The sequence below is a fragment of the Lactuca virosa genome, chromosome 6, assembly GCF_052849685.1.
Source record: "Lactuca virosa cultivar CGN04683 chromosome 6, Lactuca_virosa_CGN04683_v6, whole genome shotgun sequence".
Lineage (NCBI taxonomy): Eukaryota > Viridiplantae > Streptophyta > Magnoliopsida > Asterales > Asteraceae > Lactuca > Lactuca virosa.
In genome coordinates, this window is record NC_136431.1 from 173,196,773 (window position 1) to 173,209,279 (window position 12,507).

Sequence of the window (12,507 nt, forward strand, 5' to 3'; positions counted from 1 at the left end):
ACACTAACCTGGACTTAACAAGGTAGGCAAAGGGTAACATAATATTTATCATAGTATCGGTGGAGCGTGTGTGGTTAACCGGCACACTGATTAAGGGGTAAATATTAAGGGTACCAAGTATATTTGCATGGTTATTCACACCTTGTTTTGTGATCCTCGGCATCCCAGTCACAAAACCTGAAGGGCACACTCGAGATTGAAACATGCCTTTGAACAGTTCAATGAATCTCAAAGATCTATGACTTTCAAATCCAATTAAAACCTAATAAATTATTTCGTTTTTCATGGTGGAAATTGGTGAATCGTCATTCACCTACCTTCAAATATTTTATAGCTTGGATTACGGCATCCCTCTTCTAAGTTATAAAATAGTTTGTTGGGTCCTAGCCTTAATATTTCATATTGGGTGTCATATTAAGGAATTTAAATCAATTATCTTGAATATCTCCCAAAAAGATGTCTGGTCTAGACATTTATGATCTTCCCAAATCTCTTGAAACAAGCTTTCCTAAATGAAGATGATGTCCCATGGATATCATACTTCTTTCACCTCCTCCAATTATTCTCCCTAACCCACAAGTTCCTAAAAAGTTTCAGGTCACTCAAGCCCTATTGGTAAGGCAAGGTCTAGGTGTGATCACATCTTGGAGATGTAGTCACATATTGACAAGCCGGGAGAGTTGGGTGTCAAAGTCTTGAGAAAGTTGGTGGATCAACTACTTTCTAAGTCACATAGTGAGTTCTTTTGGGAATCCTATGAAACAGACTAAGACAAGACCCTTAATGATCTTATCTATTTGCTAAGATCAACTTCCTAAAACGCTATGGACATTGACAATGATGACATTGGATATCCAGTAAAGCTCTCTCTTCCCAATGGAAAGGGATCGGCCATAGTCAACTCGGTTGACCCAATGGTAAAGAGAGAGGCGAAGTCTGAGATAGTCCCATTATCAAGGGTCCATAGGTAACTATTGCCAAAGGAAGGGGCATTGGTTACGAAGCTGCCAAATTTACCTAAGGATGTTAAAGTCAATAAGTTTGGCTCTACTTCAGGTAAAGTCCATTGTCTAACTCTATTAAGTACATGCTGATTCTGATCGCGAAGATGGATTTCAATCGCATGGTTCGGTGATCTGAATTTTGGGCTATTACTTAAGAGTTATGATATTTATATTGCTTAGGAATAGATAACAACAAGGTTTTCATATGGATTGTAAGGATAAGTTTTTCCGCAAAGTTTTAAAATAAAAGAAAAAGGTTTTGATTTTATTTATTTTAAGTATCCTTACAATGGCATTTGTGAAAAGTTGTTGCTTATAAGATTCTATTGATAGCAATATTGGAAAAATGGATTTGATTCTTTCGGTTGTGGTAGTGTCTAATATTACCAAATAAGGAAAGATTCTCATCACCCAAGGTTCAATTGGATCGAAACTTGGAATCATGCAAGTTGTATAGTATGATGAATGAGAACTTTCAGCTTGGAAAATTAAGACTAATTCCTTATGTGAATAAGGAAAGGACTAAGGGATCGAGTACACATTCTTGTGCACTGGTCAAGTCCACCACAAAAGATCAAGAAGACTATACGTCATGATTTACTTAAGTTCAGTAAATATGGTTATACTTATAAGTTTAAGTATAAGTCTGTAGCATTGGAGAAGTTTCAATGTGAGACAGAACGAATAAGAAGAATCAAAGTATGGCAGAAAGATAAAAGTTTCTCAAATCTGAAAAGATGGGAGAGTACTTTAGTATCATGTTTATGATCATCTTAATGGTTAAGATACCATATCACAATTGGTCCTCTAAAGTCATCTTAGTGCATTCTTATGACTAAGAAGAGGAGTCATGAATTGTTGAAATGGTTAAATCAAAAAGATGAGTCATACTTCGTTCCAAAAAAATTCTTAGAGTCATACTCCAAGATTGTAACTTGAGTGACATATCTTAAAGAGGGTTTGTTAACACTAGTCAAATGTAAGAGTAAAAGGTTATCTACTCTTGTACATTTGAAATTGGTAAGTTGTGATGTTTTGGATAAAACAGAGACCAACTTAGGCCAATTGTGTAAAGTGTTAGTCTTGATAAAGAATCTGCACTATCTCTTGAATATTTGACAAAGGGAGTCTTATATGTCAAGAGGACAGTGGGAGTCTTAAAGCTCTTGAAAGTTTCAAGACTTAATCAAGAATAAAACCTAAAGTCCTTCACTAGCACACGACTTGAGGTTTATAACCTATCGTGTTGAAATTTTTGTGCCTATTCAAGTTGGCTTTGCATAGGAGTTCTGAGAGTTATCAATTGGTTGCACAACTACTTGGAAGCAATGGCAGGCACCTGAGCTGCCAAATGGCAAGAATTTAAGATTGCACAACTTTAATCAATATGAGTTTGGATTTGTCATTATCCTTGTCTTGTGACTATGGTTTTGACGATTCACATGGATAAGAACACATACACCATAAAATCTAAGGGTCATAAGGTTTCTCTCCGATTCATGAAAATGATGGTGAGGAAACACTTCCACCAAGTAGATTTGAAGCAGATGGCAAAAGGTCTAAACAATTGAGACTTTGATTACGGCATCCCTTTTCATAGTTCTGAAATTGTTTAGACACACATGCATGCTATCTAAGGAAAGGTGTATGATTTTGATAAAGTTTTATCAAAGCATCTCGTATCAGAAATCTGAACTTTGGTAAGAAAGTCAATAAAGTATTGATTTCTAGAAGTCCAGTTGATTTCTGAGTACATGTCAAAGCTAGTGGGAGCATAACTGTTATGCTAATAATCATCATGTTAGTGGGAGCATGATAATTATTGTTAGTGTTGCAAGTTAGCAATGTTAATTATAGAAAACAAAAGTTTCAATTCGTGAGGCTGCAGGAATTGAAAAAGTTGTTTTGCTATAATTAAGGGAGAGGATATACTTCATTTCAGTTCTAAAGGCTTAGATTGAGACCTTAATCATCTTTAGTCAAGAATATATATATGAATTTCATGTTGGATTGGTTCAACTTAAGGAAATTCTATATATTGCGTTCTCAAAATTCGATTATGATTACGGCATCCCTCTTCATAGTCAAATTTTGAAAACATGGCAAATAAAAATATTATAGCAAAAGACTGGTCTAGAATCATGTCTTTATGTGAGACATCATGAATCGTGTACCATTTGCTTTGGGTACAGGATCGATTGCATGTGCTATAATAATTGTCATTTCTAAATTTTTTCAAATGCCCAAAGGAATTAAGAAGGGAAAAGGTCTAGAATTGAATATGACTAAAATGATTAAGCAATTGTCGAGGACAATCTGAGTTTTACCAAAGATTGGTTGCTCAGAGACAGTTGGAAGTATAGTGCTAATTTTGGAAGGACCATATTGACATATTCTGAAAAGAGGCATCTCTTATTCAGAAGTGATAGTCAAAATTAGAATATGGAGTTGTCTCCATAGGTGGAAGTTATCTATGTAAGATTAGAAAACTTAATGCAAGAAGCATGTCCAAAGCAATGTACTTTGAATATGAGACTTAGTTTCCATGGAGTTGATCTCCATTGGAATACCTTATAATGACTGTTGACAAGTCTTTGTGACTTTGTACATATTCATTACAGGAGGGTCAGTGCATATAAGTTTAAAATCTAAACAGATTTCGATAAATGATAGGAATTTGAAATTCTCACATTTTTCGATAAGGATTTGGGAGTGTGAAATTAGAATCATTGAAATCATGTTCAATTGGTTTATTTCACAAAGTAAGGATCATAGACAAACATAGAGTGCATACTTGGTGTATGGTAAAGCTATTGTTTAAGAAAAACATAGTGTACATGCTTGGAGCATGGGACAACTAGTGTTTTTAATTCAAGTATAAAGTTGATAAAACCGAAACAATGAATAATGAGTAATCAGTATGGTGATAAATAAAAGTGTTTATTTATATTCATAGGGTTTGATACCATATTTGATTCATTTATTCTTGTGTTTCACTTTGCATGTTTTGACTTCCAGAATAACTAAGTCGCTCTTCCTGGATGATTAAGTTATTCAAACCATCCACAGTTGGTCATATGTTGGAAGTAGATATGAATCAAGACTGTCATGGGTTGGTTTGTAGAGGTCCAAGTTGGTGGACAAAGTGGTGCTACAACACTCATGAGTGCTCATAAGTTCTGAGTATTGGATTCAACCCACGCTCATTTGAATCACTTCATGGATTTTATCACGAGTGATCATGAGACGATAATATCTTATATTCTTAAAACCTAGAGATATGAGTTGTTACTATGAGTTGGTTATACATTGATTGCACGAAAACGCATTGGTAACTCGATGTTATAAAACGTGCCTTTGTGTATGATTCAACAAGTAGTAGAACAAGCCATATGAGTCGAAGTTTATCCATTCCTTTTACCTTCGGGATAAAAGCGATATCTATGGGCCCCTCGATGATTTAAAGATGATACATGTGAGTGCTTGGCCAAGCCAGGACTGATTTGATTTGTTCAATCAGTCAGTCATCATGAATCGGAAATCGGGAAACAACAAATGGACAGAGAGAATGATTGATAATCCATGTCTCAGTCCATATGATATCTAGAATGGAGGAATATATGATCCCTTATCTAATGGACAAGTCATTGACGAAGGTCAGAGTCCATCGACAAGGTCAGAGTTCGACAGAAGCTTTTGAGAGCTACGATTGCTGATCGGTTCCTGAAGTCATACGCAATAATAGTTTTAGACTTATCCAAGTGGGAGACTGTTGGATTAATGTCTAAGTCCATAACTATAATTGGTAAGACTTGACCCGACCCGGCATGGTCCATTTGGGTTGCATGGCATCATGCATTTGGATAGACTATAATGAGAGAAATAACACTTAAGGTTGGTTAATATATTATAAGTTCTAATATATTAATAAGGTTATTTAATTAGTATTGATCAAGAATTAATTTGGAATTAATTAAGTGATCAAAAGGAGACTAATTAAATATATGGGTTGATTGTGTAAATCATTCATTCTTATATATGTGGGCTTGTGATCCAAGATTCCTTATGTTGGACTAAGTCCATGGGGTGACCCATGGATACTCCATGGAGGTTAAAATCCATGGAGCATAAGGAATGGGTAAAGTTATGAGTTACATGGTGTAACCCTAATAGCCACCATATAAAAGAATCCCATGGCTCAAGAAATCGTGCACTAATGTGTGAGTGTGAGGGCTAGACGATTTCAAGGAGTGTTCAAGTTTCTCTCAAGTTATTCCAAGTGTATTTGGTGTTGTGTGAACCATTTGAGGTGTCACACTTGGGGCACTAGGCACTCAAGCTTTATGAAGACATTCTACATCAAAGAGGTATGTATTCTATCTTGTTATATTCATTATTTTGTATACTAGATTAGGATAATACCTTGGATGTTCATAATTGTATGTATAATAGAGAAAACATAGATCCAAGGTATCTAGGGTTGCATGTAGACATAGGAGTTTTAGAATGCTCAAAACCCAACAATAATAATAACACATATACTGCATACTGCATCGGACCGCAGTCCGGAACACATAACACATAGACATGCATGAATCACAAAGACATCAAGCATATTGAACTACTTCTCGGGACCACCCCGGCATCGGACCGCAATCCGGAACTACTGATATCTATATGGGCCGGCATTGTGGCCGTAGACCCGTTCCTAGTGGAAGGAAACTCACCTCGAAGAACTGACTGCTGAAAATCCGAGTGAAAGACCCTTGGCTGCTCTCCGGCTATCATGATCAATAAAAACACTTAATCAAAATGAGGATCCTTCTATGGGTGAAATGACTATTTTACCCCTGCTATGGTGTGGGTCATAACCAAGGCCCAAACCCTTTACTTCTTTCTAAGTCCACTAATGGCCCACTAAAGGCCCACTAATGGCCCAATTTTCTAAATTGGGCCTAACTCCTAATATGGCCCTACTTAAGCCCAAAAATGCCTTTGGCCCATACTCTGACTCCTATTGGCCCACTAAGGCCCAAAGTCCAAAATACAGCCCACACCGAGGCCCAAATACCCAAGGCCCAAACTGACTGAGTTACGCGGGGCGTACTCCAAAGTACGCTTAGCGTAAGTGCTTGATGGCGAGTACGTTGGGCGTACTCACATGTACGCTCAACATAATACCCTGTGAAGTCCTTCCTCTATTAAGGGCTTAATATTCCGAGTCAAAAGCTACAAACTTAGATCCAAGTCTTATTCCATGCCTTAAACCATAAAGTTGTTTACTTGATGGCTTACATGACTCACATAAGCTCAAACTCTAAAAACAATAATCTATTTCCCTGGAAATGGCTAGATCTCATGCATGGCTTCATGAAAGCCTCAACGACTGAAACTTTATTGCTAAGAAGGTGTTTTGAGCCTCAAGGATGGCAACCCGAAGCTCAAAAACGGATTAACAAGATCAAGGTCCAACCTTTGGACCTAAAGAGGTCCAAAACTCCCATAACTCTAGATCTAGAATATGAGGAAGAAAGTTAAGTGCTTTATACCTTCTTTTGTGACAAGAGGGTGAGCTTAGTCCAGATCCTTGAGCTCAAGCTTCTTCTCCAACCTTTCCTTTCCTTCTTCACAACTTCCTTTCACTAAAAGCACTCACAAAAGTAACTTCACACAATGAAAAGGGGTAAGAACGAGTTAGGCTTTTCTTGTGGGTGAGGAGGCTGATAAGAAACCAGGGGGAAGGCTATAATGGGGTTTATATAGCTTTTAAACCCTTAAATTAGGGTTTTCCTTATCTATTCACGTACGTTGCGCGTACGTGTGCGCGCCTCCAATTCTAAACGCGGCCCATTACGCCCCGCGTACGCCTAGGCTACGCCCGGCATAAGTCTTCTGGGCGGCCCAAGTCTTTGGTCCAAGTGCATAAGTCCAAACCAATACTCCTATTATCCAAACTTGGCCCAATTATAATTTAAGAAAATTACATAATTAATACCTCGAAAGTCGATCGTCACACTTTTACACACAAACAACCACCTAATCACAAAGAAACATACACACAAATACACAACTTGATAAAAGAATCCTAATTACAGCATCGTACTTTTAAAGTACAATGCTATAATCGGGTAGACTTGTCAATATTACATAAATAGTTCATGTGTAGCAAATAGGCTAATTACACACAACAAGGTAGCAGAGATTTATCTTGTCTTTTCTTGGTTCTCTCTATTGTCTCCTCTCTTTATCGGCGTGTATGTGCATGAGAAAAAGAGAAGGTGAAAAAACAAACATACAGTAAGTCAAAAGTGGGCGGCCACTTTTGAAGTTTGTGCAAGCTCCTTACAAGGATACTTTATTGGGATAATTTGATGAAAAAATGTTATAAAAGTAAAAGACAGTAAAAAGAACTATAAAGTATTGAAAAGTTACATGACCGCATGAGTATGATTTCGTTATTGAATTCATATAAAAAAAATTGCAATTATTAGTTGTATTCCTTTGTATTACGGCAGAAAATGAAAGGAATAAGCAAATATTAAAGCTCCAATGTTAAGGGTATCTATGTCACTATCGTATGTATATGGTTGTTTTTGGTTTAAAACTAATACAAATTGTTGTTTTGGGGATAAAATAAAAAGAAAAGTATTTTGTTTTTTTTGTTAAAAAGTTAAAATATGAATGTTTTGATTTAAAACTACACACATATTGTTAAAAAAATTAATAATTACATAAGGCAATTAACTTTAAAACATTCAAGATATTTTTAATTTATAATGCGTTTCTAGCATCCTTATGATTATATTATGGGTTGTTAAGCCTAAGTCATTTTAAGAAATTGGCATTTTAGATATACATGAAAAAATTGAAGATCACATAAAGCAATATAAAAACAAAACATTTTTATAATACAGTGTAAATACAAGATATTTATTCTTACCAAAATCAAAACATTTTTTTCAATCTTTAATCATTTTGGTAACATGAAAAAAAGATGTATCATAATATATTTAGTCATCACTATATTACTGTATAAAATATTTATATCGGCTTCTTCATTGTAACTTTGGTTTATTTATTAAATTGCCCCTATTGTTTATCTTCGTTTTGATATTGAAACCTTTGGTCTTAACAACTTAGACGTTGGATCAATGTCGTAAATATTTAATTGTCTCTTTTGAAATCTTCCCAATTTTCTATGAATTAACATTGAATAATATATCTTTGTGAGCTTTAGTTTTTCACATCATTATATCATTTCTTGTAGATCCACCTAAATTTTGACAAAAATGGTATAACTGGATAAGTTTTTTTAAGTAAAATGTTGTAATAAAAGAAAATTTTGCATATGTTGCATTAATAAACAAATAATCAGAAGTACATTGTCTTTTCATATATTTACCCTTACATGTTTTTTAAATGGCATTTGTGGTACTTATCTAAAGAAAAGAAAGGTAATGTAAAAAAATAAAAAACTCTCATTTATTTGTTTATTAGAGCATCATACTTTTGTTGTATTAGGAAGAATGAAAATAGAATGCTATAATAAAAAAGAACACTAAGAAAAGATGAATATTGAAGTTTACCTGTCAGAGATGTATGAAACTTTGTAAAATCGTTTAAGCTAATAAGCTAAATGATTAAATGATAAACACATTGAAAACTATAAGTCATGTTTACATAATGAAGCACATTCCAATGCACAATAAAAGGAACCAACTTCAATCAATATCACTTGACAAAGGGCCTTATCCCTTTTATATATAGTATGTTCTTGTATCTTCATAGAAAGGAGTAGATTTAGAAACTCCTGCACATGCTTGGTAAAACCACAAAAAAGTTAGAAACATAAATTATAGAAACGATGAAACTCATACTCTGAATCCATCACTAGTTTGATTAAAAGATAATATATTAAGTGTCTTGAACCTTACTTGGAATTCCTAGAGTTCACAAAGGGACTGGAAGAGAAAAAGGAGCTGATGGAACCCCGATCTCCATCATAAATAACAGGGAAAAAACTCATCATCAAAATCAAGATAAAAATCAAATATTATTTGTAAACCGAATAATAAGAAGATAATGTAGAATAGTTTGAATTATAAGATAACAACTATCTGTTGTAATTTTATCATGTATTGATTGTATGTATATATATGATAATGATACCTACGGGTTTTGTGTGGCAAATATTCTGTTTAACTTGGTATCAGAGCCCGATCTATCTAGGGCTTCGCTTCCTATCGTTCTTCTCCAATCGGCGTTCTGATCATCTCCTTCAGATCGTATCTCCATGGCACCTACCTTTGTTAACTCCTCCAAATTGGCCACCGTAATCACATGTAAGCTAACCCGCACAAAACTTTTTGTTGTGGAAAGCTCAAGTTGTCCCCTTTCTACGGGGCGTCCAACTCTATGCGTATGTTGACGGTACCATTGCAGCTCCTGCTGCAAAAGTAATGGAAAAGACAATGATGCAAGAGAAGCTCCAAATCCAGAATATGAAACCTGGTGTGTCCAAGATCAAGCCATTATCGGTGGGTTGCTATTTTCAATGATGGAGGATGTATTGTCCCAAATCACCCGATGTATCGATACGTCGATTCAATTATGAACATCCCTTCACACTATGTTTTCTGCTCAACATAAAGGTAACTCTATCCAGATACACACACCACTTTTAACTACAAAAAAAGGTGATATGAGTGCATCAGAATACTATCAAAATATGACAGGATTAGCTGATACTATGGGTAATATCGGACATCCCATGACCGATGAAGAGGTCATAGGCTACATTCTTGTTGGTCTAGGTCCTGGTCATGGTGATCTTTTCACATCTATTACAGTGGTCAGTAATCAACGAGACATAACTCTACCAGAGTTCTACTCATATTTCATTGCAAATGATGCACAAGCCACTGCTATGAATGGTTCGGTAGAGTTCTCATCCTTTGCTAACAGTGTTGTGAAGCAAGAAACAGCTAGTACAGGTGGATCTCATCGAAATTTCAATAACAATGGACACAATGGTTCTAATACTCAGCAACGAAGTAATTATGGTGGTCGTGGTAGCCGTGGCCGTGGACGTGGTCGTGACAGAAACTATGGTGGAGGACCACGTTGTCAAGTGTGTGGCATTCCTGGCCACACAACTTTGAGTTGCAGAAATCGATTAATCATGCACACCAGTCAGAAGATTACCGTAGTGATCACAATGCAACTTTAGGGAACTACAACAGTGACCAAAACTGGTATCTTGATACAGGAGCAGCAGACCATCTCACAAGTGATCTTTATCGTTTGACCATTCAAGATCGTTATCATGGTAAAGATTAGGTTCAAGTGGCCAACGGAGCACGTTTGCATATTTCTCATATAGGTCATTCTATAATTCCCAATTTAAATATCGTTCTCTTGCCCTTAAAAATATTTTACATGTTCCAAAAATAAACAAGCACTTGCTTTCTGCATACAAACTTGTATTTGATAATAATGTATTCATTGAAATTCACCCAAGTGCTTTGTTTTTTAAGTACAAGGCCACGAAGAAAATGCTTCTATTCGGTAGAAGCAAAGGAGGTCTCTATCCGGTGCCGATTAGTCGTTCTTCTCGTTCCATTGCATTCAATGTTAAAGTGTCTCCGTCTCAGTGGCATCAAAGGCTTGGTCACCCTACTTCAACAGTTATCAAGTCTATTGTAAAGTCAAATAATTTAGGTCATGTGTCGTCTGTCTGTGATGCATGTCAAAGGGCAAAGAGTCATCAACAACCTTATGTTAAGTCTGTTCATGTCACGTCATCTCCACTCGAGCTTGTTCACACGGATGTGTGGGGACATGCTCAATTGTCCAGTGGAGGGTTTAGATATTATGTTAGCTTTGTGGATGATTTTAGTCGATATACCTGGATTTATTTAATTAAGAATAAGTCTGATGTCGAGCAAATCTTTTATAATTTCCAAAATCATGTTGAGCGTCTTCTGAATGCTAAAATATGTGTAATTCAATATGATTGGGGTGGTGAATATCACAAACTCCATAAATATTTTCAACAAACATGTATATTTCATCGTGTGTCATGTCCACACACATCTCAGCAAAATGGAATGGCTGAACGAAAGCATCGGCATATCATTGAAACAGGTCTGGCTCTACTAGCACACTCGTCTCTTCCTCTTCGTTTTTGGGATGAGGCATTTTTAACTGCATGCTACTTAATAAATTGCATGCCTAGTCGTGTCATAAAGAATTCTACACCCATTACTCGTCTTCTTAATATTCAACCGAATTATTCCTTCCTTCGTAACTTTGGTTATGCATGTTGGCCAAGCCTTCGTAAGTAAAATTCTCGAAAGCTTGAGTTTCAATCCAAGATGTGTGTCTTTATAGGGTACAGCTCCATGCATAAGGGTTACAAATGTCTAGATAATAGTTCTGGTCGAATTTATATATCACGAGATGTGGTTTTCGACGAGTCACAATTCCCTTTTGCAGCCTCCACTGTTTCCGATTCTCCATCATCTACGTCCAAAATTGGATCTTTTCCTCAAACTGAACTGACAATTATAAATGATCATATGCAGAATTATGATTTATCCTATTTGTGCTCTAATGTTTCTAATGTAGCTACAACACCCCTTGCTCATATTCCTGCTAAACTGATAAGAACTCAAAGACCAAGTGCAGGTGAACAACGAGGTCCTATATTTCCAACACCTACATCTCAAGATAACCCAGCTGCTGGTGTTGACACATCAACTCCTGTTACAGCATTTGTTCCTATCGACACTAGTACCTCGGCTAGTTAGATGAACCCACGACTTCGTCTTCAACACCGCAAGGAGTTGTAACACATGCTCAAACAGGAAAGGTGTTTCCAAAAACATATATTGATGGTACTATTCGATATGACCCCAAGAAGCGAGCTTTTTTTGTTGCGCCTACCCTCATCGTCAAGCTCTCTCAGACCCAGCATGACGTCTAGCCATGAAATCTAAAATTGATGCGCTTCACAAAACACAAACTTGGGTTCTGGTTCCATGATCTCCTGGTGTTAATCTTGTTAGTTGTAAATGGGTTTTTAAGCTCAAACAATATCCAGATGGATCTATTGACAAACATAAAGCTTGTCTAGTTGCTCGTGGCTTCACTCAACAACATGGTATCGATTATCATGATACGTTTAGTCCAGTTGTCAAACCACGCATAGTACATCTTGTTCTTGGTCTTGCTGTTTCTCGGGGATGGCATCTGCGTCAAATTGATGTTAGCAATGCTTTTCTACATTGTTTTTTGGATGAGGAAGTCTATATGCAACAAACCCCCGGTTTTGAGTGCCCTCAACGACCTCATGATGTGTGCAAACTACAAAAGGCGATTTATGGATTGAAACAATCTCCGCGTGCATGGTTATCAAGACTGAGTGATAAATTACATGAGCTTGGTTTTCAATCGTCTAAAGCTGACACATCTTTGTTTTTCTTTCAGCAAGCAGACATAA